Genomic DNA, 19,187 nt, shown 5'->3' on the forward strand with positions numbered 1-19,187 from the left:
ATGCAAATGGACTTATAAGCGACACAGAGTAATGTTTTTGTGCCAGTTGGTCGTGCTTCATTAAGTTAAGTTGATCGAGTTTTGTTTTGAGGAGGTGATCAAGATGATTAATGAGGAAAAAGCGGTTCACGTTATCCACATTGATTTCAGTAAATCCTTTCTTAAAGTCCCTCAAGGCAGACTAGTACAGAAGGTGAATTCATGTGATATCGGAGTGACTTAGCAAGATGGACACAGAACTGGCTTAGTCTTAAGAGACAGAAATTGGCAGTAGACGAATGTTTTGCAAATCGAGTGCAGCTACCTCTACTATTCGTGGTCTAAATAAATGTTTTGGAGGAAAACATAACTGGTATAATTAGTAAGCTTGCAGACAATACAAAATTGGTGGAGTTGCAGGATAGTGAGAAGGATTGCCAAAGGATAGAGAGGGGTATAGATCAGTTGGAGGCAATGGCAGGAAAATAGCAGATGGAGTTTCATCTGAAAATTCAAGCATGATGTGATGCATTTTGGAAGGGCAAGTGCAGGTGGAAATTATACATTGAATGTCAGAAACCTTAGGAATACTAACATGAAGAAGAATCTTGGCGTGCAGGTACACGGATCACTGAAGGTGGCAGCACAGATTGGCAAATTAGGTAAAAAGACCCATGTCATTGTTGGCTTCAGTAGAAGTCATGGAATTATTGTTCAGACAATTTATGCTCCAACTTTAGATTAGATTAGATTACATTACAATGTGGAAACAGGCCCTTCGGCCCAACAAGTCCACACCGACCCGCCGAAGCGCAACTCACCCATACCCCTACATTTACCCCTTACCTAACACTACGGGCAATTTAGCATGGCCAATTCACCTGACCCTGCACATCTTTGGACTGTGGGAGGAAACCGGAGCACCCGGTTTCTTTTTTATAGAAACGAATTTCGGCCACAATTCTCATAATTTGTTCCATTCTTACCCACACATTCCAAAATGATGTCAATACTTTGGATAGGTACGGGAAAGGTTTATTAGGATTTTAGCAGTATTGTTCTTTTTTTATTTGTTCTTTGAATCCGTTCTGCTATCTCGATTGAGTAACTGAAGGATACCATCTCCTGATTGGGTCAAAGAGAGCCTTGTATTCCGGTCGACTCGCTCATTAACTCTGAACCATGTACAACACACTCTCTGAACCTGTTTATACATCCTGGCCAACGGGATATGCCGTTTATATGTCCATTTGAACAGAAGCCATAGTCTGGATTGTTGTTGGATGTTACAGACAGGACGGGATCCTTCGTCTGAGCAGAAAGGAGATGGTGGCGAGCCGGACGAGTGTTTTAGTTATCAGGAGAGAGCCGTTTTGTGATGTAAATAGCAACTTTGGTGGGCCAAATGGGAAGGTTAGGCAGATCAGTTCGGAGACTTTGTAAGACCTTAGGGTGGTATCTTAAATAGCGAACTGAGGCCATCGCTACGGAAGCATAGAAGGAACAGCAGCAGACCATTTAACTCCTCGAGCTTGCTGAACCATTCTTTATGATCATTGCTGATCATCAAGTTCAATGCCCTAATCACACTCTGTCTCCATATCTCTTGATCCCTTCAGCCACATGAGATACGTGTCCTTCTTTGATGAAATCACATTTTTTCCTCAACCAGTTTTTGTGACACTGAATTCCATAAGCTTGCCACTGTTTCGAAGAATAAATTTCTCCTCTTCTTCTTAGTAAAAGCTTCAGACATTATCATTCAACCATGACCTATGCTACAGAAAGTCTTCTCGATCAGGAACATCCTTCATGGATCTGATTGTCGACCACTGTAGAATTTTACAGGTTGCTGTCCGATTGCCGCTCAGTTTCTAAACTCACATGAACACAACTCTAACCGAATCAACTTCTCACCATAAGTCAGCATTATCATCCCATGATTCAATTTGCTGAAAGTTTGCTGCACGTCATGGAAATCCATAGATCTTTCCAAAGAAAAGGAGACCAAATTACCCACAATGTTCCAGTTGAAGTGTCGCCAATGCTCTGTACCATTGCAGCAAGACATTGTTGCTCCTGGACTCGAATTCTTTCGCTGTGAATGCCCACGTGTAGTTTAACGTTTTTCAGACCTGATGAAAATTGCTTAATTGCAGCGACTGCATACGAGGACATCAAAGTCTCATTGCCCATTGCCTTTTCCAACTTTGTAACTAGTTAAATAATTCCTTACAATTGTTTTAATCAAAGTTGTTAATCTCACAATTATCCATATTGCACTGGTTCTGCTGTTCGTTTTTCTCTCACTGTGTGTATGTGTTGTTATGTATGTGAGTGTTTGGGACTCTTTGTTTATCTGTGTGTGCATATGCAAGTGCTTCTGTGTGTCCATATGCGTGTATCTGTGTGATTGTATGGATGCCTTTACGGATCAGTCTCGCGAGTCTCTGTGCATATATATGTACTTCTTTGAGTCTGCATGCATGACTGTGTTTCACATATCAGCATCTATGTTTCACGTATGTGTATCTCTGGTTTCTGCGTATGTGTCTCTGTCTGTGCTTCAGTCTTTGTGTATATGTATAGTCTGTTTGTGCTTGTGTCTGTGGGTGTCTTTTCGTTTGTCTCTGTGTTTGTGTCTGCACGTGTGTTTCTCGGTACTTGCCTTTGTGTGCCAATGTTTACCATTAGATGTGTGTGTCTGCTTATGTTGAAGGTGCTGTTAGTTTGGGTGGTGCTGTCAGACTGGATGATGGTGTGAGCTGCTGCCCTACCTTTCTCCCTCTCTGATTGAATCACTGATGATTTTCAGTATCCGTCGACTTTGCAGTAGCGCGCGGAGGCCTTCAGAAAGTGGCATTGCATCACTCTTAACAGCGGAGATATTTTCAGAATGCCACAGACATGCATACATCTACCAGACGTTTTGTTACCCTACTTGTTAATATCTTCAGTGGGCCTCAGGCAACGCAATGCTGAATATTCCTGCTTTCTATTTATATGTTTGGATTCTTTGGATTGGTGATGTCATTTCCTGTGGTGATGTTATTTCCTGTGGTGAAGTCACTTCCTGTTCCTTTTCTCAGAGGATGGTAGGTGGGTCTAAATTAATTTGTTTGTTGACAGAGTTCCAGTTAGAATGCCATGTTTCTCGAAATTCTCGTGCATGTCTTTGTTTGGCTTGTCCTAGGAGAATGTGTTGAACCAGTCGAAGTGATGTCCATCATCCTCCATATGTGAGGATACCAGTGAGAGAGGGTCATGTATTTTTGTGGTTAGTTGGTGTTTATGTATCCTGGTAGGTATTTTTCTGCCTGTTTGTCCAATGTTTGTTACAGTCCTTTCACGGTATTTTGTGAATGACATTTTCTGCATCGTGTCTTTCAAGTTCATTAGCTGCAGTTTTAGTGTGTTGGTGGGTTTGTGGGCTACCATGATGCCAAGGGGTCTGAGTAGTCTGGCAGACATTTCCGAGATGTCTTTGTTGTAGGGGAGAGTGGCTAGGGTTTCTGGACGTATTTTGTCTGCTTGTTTGGGTTCGTTGCTTAGAAATCAGCGGGCAGTGCTAACCACAGGAAATGACATCACCGACTCAAAGAAACCCAAACATAGAAATAGAAAGCAGACATTTTCAGCATTTTGCTTCGTCTGAGGCCTACTGAAGATGTTCCCTAGTAGAGTAAAGAAACGTCTGGATATGAACCTTCCTCTCAGCGAGCAAACCTACATCCAAAACCTTAACCTGAGAGACAAATTTTCTCAAAACTCGTTAACACACATACCAGTATCGATACTAGAATACCGACACACAAATACTGATACACAGACGCACGCGGTAGTAAAGACACACTAAAATAAAGACATTAATAAGCACATACATCAGCTCTGTCAGCTTCTTAAACTTTTCTGCATAGTTCTTCCATTTGCGATCTTTTTGCTCATTGAGTGAGGCTGCGAATAAACATGACTGTGTATCTGAAATTAGAGCGTCCCCTTCGATGTCACGTCTCGGCTGATTTCGCATCTTTAGTGCAGCCCTTGATTTGTGAGAAAGAATTCAGTGGTTAGACAAAAGTGCACATTTCAATGCGTCCTTCAGATGTCTTCATGTCACCAATGTCAGAGACAGGAACCGTGTGTGTTAAATGTCCCAGAATGTATCCAGTACTTTCTCATTTTGGACTCCCTCCGTATAGTAACTGGACACAACTATATGCAGCAGATTTCAATTCTGACCAACAAAGACAATCCCTTTTAGAGTGACAGTTATACGTCCAACTTATTTCAAACACAGTCAATCATACTGCTCTCTCTTTGAGTTAGAGTACGAAATCATTCGTATTGAAGGGAATTAGTGAAGTTTACACGGCGGCAATGAAGCCGTCATTATTTTTTCAAAACAAATTTGTACACTTTGCTCATGTCGTTTAGTGAATGCAATGTGTTAGTCTTTCCTGTTCAGGTCCCTGTGTGACTGTTGACCCACAACAATGTGTTTTAACCATTACTGCCCACGGGAATAGCTGACTAAGACACTCAATAGAAGGAAAAATCAGAATGAGCATAAATAACCTCAAAGATGATGCCCACATCGTATGAAAAAATAACAAAATTGAAGATACTGGCCTAATTCTGCCTGCTTCCTGCTTTTTTATAAAGCATTTAAGATCAGGTATACCGCAGATTCCTATCTCAGGTGATTTCCTTTCCATGTATGTCTCTCCCCTGAGCATGAAATCTTTATAACTCACATCTGGTGCTGCGTTTATTGATTTGGAGCTGTTGGTCTGCGGTGTACAAAGTTAAAAATCACTCCGCTGACGTATTCTCCGATTGTCAGGAAGACTCCTGTCTGTTGATTGCTGTGCAGTGTGCATTCGTCCGTTGCCAGAGCCTTTGCTCGGTCTCATCAATGTACCATGCCTTAGGATATTTTTGCCTGCAGGGTATGAGGCATATAATTTGAGTTATATCACATTGTAAACTTTTGCCATGTATTCTGAGTCCTTACATCTTATACTCCACAACCACCTAATGAAGGACTAGCTCTCCAAAAGCTAGTGCTTCCAAGTAAACCTGTTGGACTATAGCCTGGTGTTGTGTGATTTTTAACACAATTCTCCATCCATAAAGAAAGGGTGTCTTGCTGTTGAGTTTCCCGTCTTTGTGGAGTTGTTGAAGGGGATGGCCATAGGGGATGCCTGCACTATGTTTGATGCTGAGTTACAGAAAATGGCTTGAGAACCTTTTACATTCCAGTGCAGAGAAATGCAATGATCTTTTTTAAGAGAAAGTAAAGACCTGAAGGCTGGGAAATGAGGGGAAAGGACCATTCTGATCACTGCTGTGCAAGTATTAGATGATATTAGATTCCTCACAGCTTGGAAACAGGGCCTTCGGCACAACAATTCCACAGCGACCCTTCGAATAGTAACCCACTCAGACCCATTTCTCTCTGACCAATGCACCTAACACTACGGGCAATTTAGCATAGCCAATTCACCTAAACTGCACATCTTTGGACGATGGGAGAAAACCTGAGCACCCGGAGGAAACCCACGCAGACACGGGGAGAATGTGCAAACTCCATACAGACAGTGGCCCGAGGCTCGAATCGAGCGTGGGGCGCTGGTGCTGTGAGGCAGCAATGCTAACCACTGAGCCACCGTGCCACCCAATTCTGCATAGAATCAGAACCCAACGGTGTGGAAACAGGCCATCAGGAAGTCCACACTGACAATCCCAATTGTATCCCACCCGTACTCGCACCCCTACCCGATGAGTCTACGTTTCTCCAACTAATTCCCCCGACCTGCACCTCGCTAAACACAATGGGAAATTTAGCATGGCCAATTCACCCAACCTGCACATTTTAGACTGTGTTGGTAAACCGGAGCACATGGAGGAAACCTACAGACACGGGGAGAATATGTAAACTCCACACAGAAGTCGCCTCAGGTTGGAATCAAACCGGGGTTTTGACACTGTGAAGCAGCAGTGCTAACCACTGAGCCATGGTACTGTCCAGATCCTTTATAAGGAATGATTTCCTTAACACGGAGAGAGCACAAAACTCTTTGCCCAGACTAACTTGGATAGCGTCTCCCACCCATCCTCCTCCTCGAACCAAAAAAAGGTTCCGTGCACTGGTTGGTAAGGTGACTAGATTTTATTAGATTTTCAGGATACATGTTGGAAATTTGGAATAGTGAGAATGGAGGTTAGGGAAGTTGTATGTTCATTCTGTAGAATGTGGGAGGTAAGATTTATCAGTACTGTCCCTGCTGACTGCATCTGTGGAAAACACACCAAACTCCAACTCCTCGAAAACTGCGTTAGGGATATGGAGCTGGATGAACTTCGGATCATTCGGGAGGCAGAGGGGGTTATTGAGAGGAGTTCCCGGGCGTTAGACCCACCTCAGCTTAAAGAGGGTAAGTAGATTATCGTCAGTGGACAAATAGTGCAGGCATCCTCTATGGCCTTCCCCTTCAACAACTCCACAAAGACGGGAAACTCAACAGCAAGACACCCTTTCTTTATGGATAGAGAATTCATGCCCCCAGTACTGCCTTATTCAAAGTCAGCTTTGAAACTGACAGAACTTCTGATATTTCTCCTTTCATCTGTCAGCCAGGGCTCCTTAACTGGACCTGATTAACTGCCCCAATCAGGGAACTCATATTCCATGCGGCCCAACTGTCTGACCAGTTGCAATCGCTACCGTTATGCTTTGTCGAACTCATAAAGATTGCTTTATTCACAATGTCTGTGTTCTGTTTGATAATCTGTCCTAACCTTACACTTTGTAGAATTATGAAAGACTGAATATTACGTAAAATCATAACATAATAAGGTGGAACAACACTGAGCAATTCAAGTACTCAAGCCTCCTCCCCCATTTGTTACGGTCATGGCTCGTCTTATCCTGGCCTCAGCTCCTTTTCACTGTCAATTCTGCATAATCATTCATCCACACAATGCTCTGGACGTTAGAGTAGTGACTTCTACAGCTGTTTTAAATCTTCTGCACTCCATTCTAAAACTATGAACTCTTGCCCTACTTCACCCACAAGAGATACCATTCACTTGACATCGAGATTTTCAACCGCATCAGGATCTCATATACCTCGATTGCAAACCCGCCCCCGTTCTTCTGAATTCCGGACGGTACAGCTCCAAACTGCTCAATTTCTCTTCCCTGGACAAACTGGATATATTTAGAATCCATATAGAGAATGCTATCTGAATTGTCTCCACTGCATCTGCATCTGCATCCCCCCTGAAGTAAGGACACGAAACCTGTTCACAGTATTCCTGTTCCGGGCTCACTCCTACTTTGTAAATATGCAGCATCCCCTACCTACACATATGTTCCATAGCTTTTGAAATAAGTACAAACATTTCACTTGCCGTCCTTATTACCGTCCCTGCCGGCATACAGGTTTTTTTTTTCGGCAATTCATTCAAGGGGCAACCAGACACCTCCACACCAAAGGAATCTGAAAGTTCTGTCTATTTCGTAATAATTTGCTTTTCTATTTCTCCAAGCAAAATGGATCACCTGATTCATAACACACAATTTCACTATGAAACGCCGACCAATGCACCTAATCAATTTATTGCCCTTATTAGATCCACTTACTTATTCTTCAAAACTTGCATCTACTCCTATTTTAGTGTCACATGAAACTTTGGCAATAGTACTTTCTATGCTCTTTTCCAAGTCATTAAAATAGGTTACTACTGGTGGGGGCCTCAACATTGAACAATGTAGTACACCAATCTCGCCAACCAGAATAAAAATTATGCGTGTCTGTATTTTGTGGTTGAGCCAATCGTCCATCCAAGCTAATAAATTGCCTTAACGCTATGTGATGTTTTAGCATGCGTATGAATCTTTTGTGGATAACTTACCCAATGATTTTCGGAAGTCCAGTTTCACAATATCTGCACAATATCGTTGGCACAACTTGCTTACAACAAATTTAACGAACTCACGAAAATTATTCAAGCACGATTTACCTTTCATAAAATTATGCTGACTGTGATGGGTGGCTGTTTTGCACTTGCAAATGTCCTGTTATGAACTCATTAGTAATGAATTCTGATGATTTGCCTTCAGTCCTAATAGCTTGTTTAATGCCAGTTATTCCCTGGTGGTATAAGATATTCTAAGATCCTGCTCTTCTGTCGGTCTCTGCTCCATTCTAGATCCTATATATTGGCGACAAAGGGGAAGTAAGGATCTGATCTGGAAGAGATTTCAGTAGCTAAACGCCACATTGTGTTCGTTTAACAGAAAATCGATTGATTAGAAGAGGTTACTTACAGTGTGGAAACAGGCCCTTTGGCCCAACAAGTCCACACCGACCCGCTAACAACACACACCCCTACACCTAACACTATGGGCAATTTAGCATGGCCAATTCACCTGACTTGCACACCTTGGGACTGTGGGAGGAAACCGGAGAACTCGGAGAAAACCCAAGCAGACACGTGGAGAATGTGCAAACTCCACATATACAGTCGCCTGAGGCAGGATCTGAAACCGGGTCTCTGGTGCTGTGAGGCAGCAGTAATAACCACTGTGCCACCGTGCTGCCCACGCTGGATTGACTGGATGTCCTTCTCGTTTTCACGCATTATTTTCTCGAGGGCATGAATGGTCCACTCTGGTTCCTGTGTGAGAAGCTCGAAATCTGATGGAATTGTGATTTTGCTACGTAGCATTTTGTGCGGCGGAAGGGAATCGTAAAGTTCCCCCATAGCACACTTGAGGCACTCAACGTTTTGTTTTGCATCCGTCATTGTCAGAACCAGCTAGCACTGGCTGGCAAACGGGGATATGTTCAATATGTGTGCGTGTGTGTGTGTGTTTGGCGGGGGCAGGGGGCGGTAGCGGGGTGGCGGTGGGGTGAGGGGCATGGGCGTCAGAAGCATGTCATCAGTGGAATTTGGAGAAAGGAAATCAGCGAATTCGGTCTTAGTGCTATTTTACCCAACATACCTTAATATTTTCAGAGGGAAATTTTGTATAGAATTGTTATTTTTAAATTAGTAGAATTGAGATTATAGCTGCCACAACGTCACATATACTCGAAGATCTTCAATGCATAGACCTGGAACAACCACCAGAAAGAGAAACCAAGCTTTCAATTTAAAGGAAGACAATAATATTAAATCATAACAAACAGGGCAGAACATTATAATGAATTGAAATTACTGCAAAGTTACTTGCCAGAAATACGTTACAGCTATAATTGCCAAAATGATTTCAATATCTGTATTTCTATGTTATCTCAGTTTCAGATTTGGAATCATAACTGAACGTTAGTTTATTGGTACTGCCCCCAAAACGACAGGACTTTCCTTCAGAATTCAGAGACAATCGGAAACAACAGATGAACATTTGCATTCGTCCGAAATAAATCGAATTGCTTGAGCTGACAACCAGGGAGAAAGCAATAAAGTGAACGTTTGAGATCAGCAGTACTAATGTGTGAATTTGCATTTTATTAAACAGAAGAGACAATCAAACTTATTTTTTTCACTTTAAAGCACGAATATTTTGAATATTCACACGTTTAACAGAGCGATGGGAGATCCTTTGAAAATGTAAAATTGGAAAAGCGTGATGCTTGAGGAATTATGTGTCCAGATATTTCTATTATCATCCTCATTGTCGCCAATTCAGCCAAAACCGTGGAATCTGTGAAAATAAAATGTATCATTATATATTTACACCCTATTCCATTTCCTTGAACTAGTACTTTGTTAGCTGCTTTCCTAGCGGAAGTATAGTTTTTTTATTGTTATTTCTGTGTAAAGATTTCTGTTTTATTACTTCGATACATGCGCTTCCTTTGGACAGCACATATTTTCTCAGTTGCAAAATACACAGCTTTTATTTATAGTCTATTGGACATTATAATCTCATCTGTCATTTGAGTTAATTGGTTAAAAATTATACAACTTTAAAGACATTTCACTATTACAGTACAGGTTCTTAGAGCCACGTGTCACAAAACCTGAGCCATCCCGTTTTCTCGCTATCCATATAAGTATTTCTGCATTAATAGGGGCATCCTTGTGCCACGAACATCTGTGTTTCCTCCACATGGTCACGCCTGCGTGTGTACGAATCCTTGAATGAATTCCATCATGTTTAGTGCCTGAGTTTAATTATTAATAGATGTGTGAATGTTCATAAATCTGCAACTATTGAAATGTGTGCTGCCATGCTATTTTGCTTCTTAACGGGGTTGTGGAATATATTCACAGTGAAGACCCAAGAAAATGTAAACGTATTGACTTGTGCAGTTTCTTTTGAAGAAGTTAAAGAGAGCAATTTAAATCGAGAAGACAGGCAAGAGCACAACTGGGAATGAGAGACGTAGCATGAATTAAACTGCCCTTGTTCGGACTTGAGGTGCAAAGCAAATGACCTCGGAGAATGGTTGGGAACATGGAACTGGGATATCATAGATATTACAGAAACACGACTGAGGGAAGATCAGGGCTGTCAGCTTTATTTTTCAGGGTGCAGATGCTATGGAAGTAGAAAAGCCAATGCAATAGAACAGGCGAAGTGATGTTTTTATTTGGGCAAATATGAGCCGCAGTGCTTCGAGAATAAACTTTTGGGGGATCATCGTGTGAACATATATTGGGGGAACTACGAAGAAAAAAGAAGTTAATCTAAGTCATGGAATTATATATTGCTCCTCAACGCTCTCCTAATAGTTAGTGGGAAATTGAAAAACAAATATTTAGGGAGATTGCACACATTTTTAACAGCAGTAGCATGAAAGAGTCGGGAATTTAACTTTCAAACATGGACTCAGACGGTGGCAGAGTTAATGGCTTAGATAGGGTTAGGTTGTTTCAGTGTGTACTGGAAAACCTTCTGAATCAATATGTAGATGACACTACAAGAAAAAGAAACTCAACGTTTTCTTGGGAGATAAGGCAGGAAGAGACGAATAAATCGTCAATACTTTGGGACAAGTGACAATAATTATATCAGTTTAAAAATAAAGAGGGAAAAGGATATGCCTCGTCCACAAGTTGATGTTCTAAATTGTGGCAGGTTGAATTTTAATGGTATTCGGCAGGAACTTCCAAAAGATGATTGGAAGAAGCCACTCGCAGGTAAAATATCCCGTAGCCAGCGAGGGGTTTTCAAAACCAAGACAACGCGTTTGCTGATCAGAAATTCCCTCTCGTTGCGAAGTTTAATGTTGCAGAGTACTTTTGCGTTGGTAGATAAAGTGTAGGGGATCGAGGTAAGTTGGGAGACCAGAGTTGATGTGGGCCTTTAACCAGCCTCGAGATACACGTCATGATTATGAGCGTCCAAACCACTGAGCGATCGTCATTAATGCACGTTTCAGGTGATTTATTAGGTCCTGGATAATGATGGTCTTCTATAAGAAGATGGGGACTTCGGCTTGTTGGAAGGAGTGTATGTCATATCAACTGATATTTCTATTATCAACTGCTATGTGTAAAGTGCCAGAAGACTGAAGATTTAGTAATGTGCAATTATTTAAGACATTTTGCAAGGAAAGCCCCTGAACTGCAGTGGGCACAGAGGTTAGCACTGCTGCCTCACAGCGCTGGACTCCTGGGTTCAATTCCTGACTCAGACAACTATCTGCGTGGTTTTTGCAAATTCTCTCCGTGTCTGTGTGGGTTTCCTCCCACTGTGCAAGCTCGGTGAATTGGACACGCTAAATTTCCTGTAGTATCCAGTGAACAGGGGAATGGGTCTGGGTGGGTTGTTCTTCGGATGATCTGAGTGGACTTGGGCTGAAGGGCCTGTTTCCACGCTGTCAGTATTCCAATCTTAACTCATTCAAAGATCAGTGAGCCACAAGACATTGTTGAGGAAGTTGTAGGAGGGGATTCCAACAGACAGGTGCAATTGGAAAGAAAATGACTGGTTGGGGATTATCAGGGCTGTTATGTGCTACTCATAAACTGATTTTTATTAAAAGTGGTCGAAAAGATTAATGAAGGCAGAGCGATAGACACTTCACACATGGGCTTCAGTTCGCCATTTGACAATGTACCGCATAATGAGTACATAGAACATGAAAATACAGAATACAAGTTAGAACAGGCCTTTTGGCCCACGATGTTGTACCGATGATTATTCCTCATCTAAAATAAACGTACACAACCCTTAACTAACCGCTGTCCATCTGCATGTCCAGCAGTAGCTTAAATTTCCTCATGACTCTGCTTCCACCACAATTGCTAGCAAAGCATTCCATGAATTTTCAACTCTCTGCGTAAAGCACATTCCTCTGACGTCTCCACTATACCCATCTCCTACTATCTTAAAACGACAATCACTTGTGCCAGTCAATACTTCCCTGGGGAAAAGTCTGTGACTATTATTCTATCCATGCTTCTCATTAGCTTGTCTACCTCGATCAGGTCACGTCTGTTCCTCCTTCTTTCCAGAGAGAAAAATCTGAGCTTATAGACAATAGCCAATAGACAATAGGTGCAGGAGTAGGCCATTCTACCCTTCGAGCCAGCAGCACCATTCGTTATGATCATGGCTGATCACCGTCAATCAGTATCTTGTTCCTGCCTTATTCCCATAACCGTTGATTCCACTATCCTTAAGAGCTCTATCCAACTCTTTCTTGAAAGTATCCAGAGGCTTGGCCTCCACAGCCCTCTGGGGCAGAGCATTCCAAACGCCCACCACTCTCTGGGTGAAGGATTTTCTCCTCAATCTCAGTCAACCTTAGCCAACCTCTGGTCGTAGGACAAGCCCTCCAGTCCAGGCAGCATCCCATTAACCTTTATTTGCAACCTCTCCAAAGCCTCCGTATCTTTCCTGTAATGGGGCTATCAGAACTGGGCACAATATTATAAGTGTGATCTCATCAAGGTCTTGTGGAGCTGCAGCGAAACCTTGCGGCTGTTAAACTCGATCCCCCTGTTGATGAAAGCCAAAACACCATATGCTTTCTGAACAACCCGATCCACTTGGGTGGCAACTTTGAGGGACCTATGTACTTGCACACCCAAATCCCTCTGTTCCTCCACAGTGCCAAGAATTCTGTCTCTGATCCTATATTCAGCATTCGAGATTGACCTTCCAAAATGCATCACTTCGCATTTATCCAGTTTGAACTCCGTCTGCCGTTTCTCAGCCCAGTTCTGCCTGCTGTTTATGTCGTGCTGCAGCCTGCAATAGCCCTCCATACTGTCAACGGTACCTTCAATCTTTGTGTCATCAGCAAATATACTAACACACCCTTCAAACTCCTCATCCAAGTCATTTATAAAAACTACAAAGAGCAGAGGCCCAAGAACAGACCTCTGTGGGACAACACTCACCACTGAGCTCCCGGCAGAATACTTTCCATCTACAACTACTGTCTTCCTTCTGTCAGCCAACCAGTCCTGAATCCAGACAGCCAAATCTCCCAGTATCACATACCTCCTGACTTAAGAATGAGCCTACCATTGAAAATCTTATCAAATGCCTTGCTGAAGCTGATATACACCATGTTAACATAGAACATAGAACATAGAACATAGAACATAGAAGAATACAGCGCAGTACAGGCCCTTCGGCCCTCGATGTTGCGCCGATCCAAGCCCACCTAACCTACACTAGCCCACGATCCTCCATATGCCTATCCAATGCCCGCTTAAATGCCCATAATGAGGGAGAGTCCACCACTGCTACTGGCAGGGCATTCCATGAACTCACGACTCGCTGAGTAAAGAACCTACCCCTAACATCTGTCCTATACCTACCCCCACTTAATTTGAAGCTATGCCCCCTTGTAATAGCTGACTCCATACGTGGAAAAAGATTCGCACTGTCGACCCTATCTAAACCCCTAATCATCTTGTACACCTCTATCAAGTCACCCCTAAACCTTCTTTTCTCCAATGAAAACAACCCCAAGTGCCTCAGCCTTTCCTCATACGATCTTTCTACCATACCAGGCAACATCCTGGTAAACCTCCTCTGCACCCGTTCCAGTGCCTCCACATCCTTCCTATAGTATGGCGACCAAAACTGCACACAATACTCCAGATGCGGCCGCACCAGAGTCTTATACAACTGCAACATGACCTCAGTACTCCGGAACTCAATTCCTCTACCAATAAAATCCAGTACGCCATATGCCTTCTTCACCGCACTATTTACCTGGGTGGCAACTTTCAAAGATCTGTGTACATGGACACCAAGATCCCTCTGCTCATCCACACTACCAAGAGTCCATTAGCCCAGTACCCCATCTTTTTGTTACTCTTACCAAAGTGAATCATCCATTCTACTTAATTGTGACTCAGTATTCACATTGACAACAATGTCCTGTTTCTGATTGAATACTGACGAAAAGTATTCTTTCAGTGTCTCCCCAATTTCTTCAGCCTCCACACTACCATCCTTGACTGGACCTATTCCTAACCTAGTCATTATTTTATTCCTGGCATACCTATAGAAAGCCTTAGGGTTTTCCCTAATCCTACCAACTAAGGTCCTTTCATGTCCCCTCCTTGCTGCTCTTAGCTCTTTCTTCAGGTCCTTCCTGGCTACCTTATAACTCTCAATCGCCCCAATTGAACCTTCACGCCTCATCTTTACATAGGCCGCCCTCTTCCATTTAACAAGGGATTCCAATTCCTTATTAAACCACGGCTCCCTCACACGACCCTTTCCTCCCTGCCTGACGGGTACATACTTATCAAGGACACTCAATAGTTGCTCCTTGAACAAGCTCCACATATCAATTATGCCCTTGTCTTGAAGCTTACTTTTCCAAGCCACACATCCTAAGTCATGCCTCACAGCATCATAATTTCCCTGCCCCCAGCTATAACTCTTGCCCTGTAGTGCACACTTATCCCTCTCCATCACTTGAGTAAAAGTCACCGAATTGTGGTCACTGTCCCCAAAGTGCTCACCTTCCTCTAATTCTAACACCTGGCCTGGTTCATTACCCAGAACCAAATCCAGTATGGCCTCACCTCTTGTTGGCCTATCTACATATTGTGTCAGGAAACCCTCCTGCACACATTGGACAAACACCGACCTATCTAACGAACTTGAGCTATAGCTTTCCCAATCAATATCAGGAAAGTTAAAGCCCCATAACAACCACCCTATTACTTTCACTCTTCTCTTGAATCATCCTCGCAATCCTTTCTTCTACGTTTCTAGGACTGTTAGGAGGCCTGTAAAAAACTCCTAACAGGGTGAGCTCACTTTTCCTATTCCTAACCTCAGCCCAAACTACCTCAGATGGCGAGTCTTCATCCATCGTCCTTTCCACAGCTGTAAAACTATCTTTGACAAGCAATGCCACACCTCCTCCTCTTTTACCCCCACCTCTGACCCTACTAAAACATTTAAACCCTGGGACCTGCAACAGCCAATCCTGTCCCTGTTCTGCCCATGTATCTCTGTTAACTGCTCGAACTTCATCGATCGTTCTCGTTATCTCCTCAAATAACTCAATAAGATTTGTTAGGCATGACCTGCCCCACAGAAAACCATGCTCACTGCCTTTCATCACGCTATTATTTTCCAATAGTCATAAGTCCTATCCCTCAGAATTCTTTCCAGATGTAAGACTGATGGTCTGTAATTGTCAGGGATTTCCCTCCTCCCATTCTTGAAAAGAGGAACAACATTTGCCTCCCTCCAACCCTTTGCTACGACTACCGTGGAGAGTGAGGAAACAAAGATCTTCATCAACGGCTTAGAAGCCTCCTTTCTTGCTTGCCGGAGCAACGCAGGATACATCTGGTCTGGCCTTGGCGACTTATCAATCTTAGTGTTCGTCAAAATTTCCAGCACATCAACTTCATCAATCTTGATTTGTTCAAGCCTGCTTCCAAGCTCCTCAAAGTTCTCATTCATAACATGTTCCATTTTCTTTTATATATATATATCAGCAAGGCGGCTAAACCCGAGACACTACAACTGTCGTGCCTCCCACCCGCCCTCCTCCTCTAACCTAGTTAATAAAGTAAGGTTCATTCTAAACTTCCGCTATTCCATATAAGCTTGTTATTAATTTTATTGCAATTTGAACTAAGCTTTCAACTTTAGTACTGAGTGGGTGTTCAGATAAGTGGATTATGGATGCTAGGGCAGTTGTTTGCTCCTGCAGAATGTAGCAGGTGGGAGACATGGCACACATCTCCGCTGGCTACGTCTGTGGGAAGTGCACCCAACTCCAGCTCCTTGAAAAACGGGTTAGGGAATTGGAGCTGGAGCTGGATGAACTACGGATCATTCAGGAGGCTGAGGGGGTACTTGAGAGGAGTTACCGGTAGTTGGTCACTCCTAAGGCTCAGGACAAGGATAGATGGTTTACAGTTAAGGGGAGGAAAGGGACTGACAGACAGTGCAGAGATGCCCTGTGGACATTCCCCTCAGCAATAAGTATACCATTTTGGATACTGCTGGGGGTATGATCTACCAGAGGAAAGCCATAGCAGTCAGTTCTCTGGCACTGATCCTGACACTGTGGCAAAAAAGGGAAGGAGGCAGAATAGAAAAGTACTCATGGTACGGTACACGATAGTTAGGGGAATCGACAGGAGATTTTGTGTTCAGGATCAGGATTCCCGGAAGGTATTTTGCCTCCCCAGTGCCATGGTCTGGGACGTCTCCGATATGGTGTATCAGGTTCTAAAAGGGGAGGGCGAACAGCCAGAAATCGTGTTAGATATTGGAACGAATGATAAAGCCAGAAAAAGGATTGAGGATATAAAAAGTGATTTCAGGGAGTTAGGATGGAAGCTGCAAAACAGGACGAACAGAGTAGTGTTCTCTCGATTCCTACCGTTGCCACGAGATAGCGAGGGGAGGAACAGGGAGCGGGCGCAGTTTAACAAGTGGCTGCGCAGCTGGTGTAGGAGGGAGGGCTTCAGATATGTAGATAATTGGGATGCCTTCTGGGGAAGGTGGGACCTGTACAAAAAGGACGGATTGCATCTGAACTGGAAGGGACCAATGCCCTGAGTGGAAGGTTTGCTCGAGTAGTTGGAGAGAGTTTAAATTAGTATGGCAGGGGTGGGAACCTGAGCTGTATACAGAAGGCGAGAGTTTATGCAGATGACGCAACAGCAAGAGGTAGAGCAGCTACTGGGCAGAATTTTCTTGGGAAGGAACCAAGGGATCAGTTAAAGTGTTTGATTTAACACAAGGAGTACCTGGAATAAAAGTGATGAGCTTAAAGCATGGATCTGTACCTGGTGCTATGATGTTTGGCCATAACAGATACATGGGTATCTCGGGGATGGAATGGTTGCTGGATGTTCCAGGGTTCAGAGCATTTAAAGTCGAAAGACGGGCTGGTGAATAAGGCGTTTGGCATGCATCGTTTCATCATTGAAATCATTAAATAAACCAGTTGGGACGTCATGAAAGATATCGGTAGGGTCAACCTGGAGTTCAGCGATTACTGCTCGCCATGCTGTAGGAAGGACGTTACGATACTGGCTATTGTGCAAAAATATTTTCAAGGATGTTACTAAGATTGGAAGGATTGTGTGATAAGGACAGCATAGATAGTTTGGAATTATTCTCTCCCTGGATGGGAGGATTTTGAAGGTTGACTTTTTTCATGATTATAAATTTATGAGTAGCACAGATAAGGTGAATGACGAAAGTGTTCTCTCTAGGGTAGGGAAACCAAAACTGGAGGACATACATTGAAGGTAAGGGGGGAAAGAATTGAAAAAACTTGAGCGGCGATTTTCTGTTTTAACACAGAGCGTGGTGTGAAAATAAGTGGAGGTGGAGGGAAAATGCAACATTAAAAAGACCTTTAGGCATGTACATGGATAGGAAGGGTCTGCAGTGATTTTGGCAAAGTACTGACAAACGGGACTAGTTCAGTTTATAAAACCTGGCCAGCATGGCCAATTTTAGCTGAAGGCCTGTGTCCAAAATGCATGGCTATGCGTCAGTAAGATGTATATGTGACTGTGTCCGTGGATATGTATCTGTATCAGTGTGTCTATTTACATCTAACGATGTTTGAGTTCACGTGTACACATGTGATTCTTCACTTATGGTGATTATCTTTGTGTGTGAATTTATGTCTGTGTGCATTTCCTTCTTATGTCAGGGTGTTTATTTTTATTATTGTTTGAATTTAAAATAATTATCAATAATAGATCTGAAAATATTGGCTGTCATGCATATAGAAGTGTTTTGTGTGATATTCAAAGATAAAAACAAAATTATCGAAAGACCCAACTCATTGGATGAGCCTTTAACAACAGAGGGATGAAACCATATGATATAACCTGAATTAATTTTTATCACGCGTATCGTTTTGATGACGTGGTGGTGGTGGTGGGGGTGGTGTCAATGTTTACAGGTAATTAACAGAAATATGATTATGCAAAAGATTTCACAAATACCATGTTGCGTGTACTTGGCCCATGCCCTTCTCGTCCTTTATTTTTTGTCAGACTAATGCGACTCGTTCTATCCATGTCTTTCGCCAGTGTATTTAATGTATTTAATTATACATCAAACGGTTTCTTATCGTTTTCTGTTTCATTTGCCTCGAACTCAAGCTGCTTACATTTCAATTGTATTTCATTTAGCTCGAAAGATTTCAAGCATTTCCAGAGAAGTTAAATGCCGAGCAATTGCTATAATTGTCTTTCCGTTTCTCACAGAAAAATGTAACTCCAACTTCAGCTTTTCTGCCAAATTCCAGGAGCTTTGCCTTGTTCACCTTCTGTATAACCCCCATAGTCCCTTCTTCCATTCTCAGATAACTCTTAGGGAGTTGAAGAGCCATTATTACACGAAGCACTGTTTAACTAATTGAGTTCAACACACAGAATAAAAGACTCCAACACTTATCACTCGCTGCATTTGAGTCCAACAATCCTAATCCCAAAATGAAACTGAACAATAAATCCCACCAAGAACCTTCAATCTGTTCTGGAGCGGGCCAGACCCCCTCAAAACATTGTGAGAAGGAAACCCAGACCTTATTTTTTTTTCTATTTGTTTAAACAGATATAAATTGGATACTCCAGGAGTGAGTCAGTTGGTCAAAACACGTGGCTCAAAAAAAACAGAAATATTTAACGAATATAAATAAAACACGAACAAAAGAACACAGAATTTAGAATAGCTTAACTGATTGGAAAAATCCAAACGACTCCATCTCAACTTAATG

The sequence above is a fragment of the Chiloscyllium plagiosum genome, unplaced genomic scaffold (assembly GCF_037043375.1).
Source record: "Chiloscyllium plagiosum isolate Xiang-an unplaced genomic scaffold, Cpla_swu_hap1 HiC_scaffold_27, whole genome shotgun sequence".
NCBI classification, from domain to species: Eukaryota; Metazoa; Chordata; class Chondrichthyes; order Orectolobiformes; family Hemiscylliidae; genus Chiloscyllium; species Chiloscyllium plagiosum.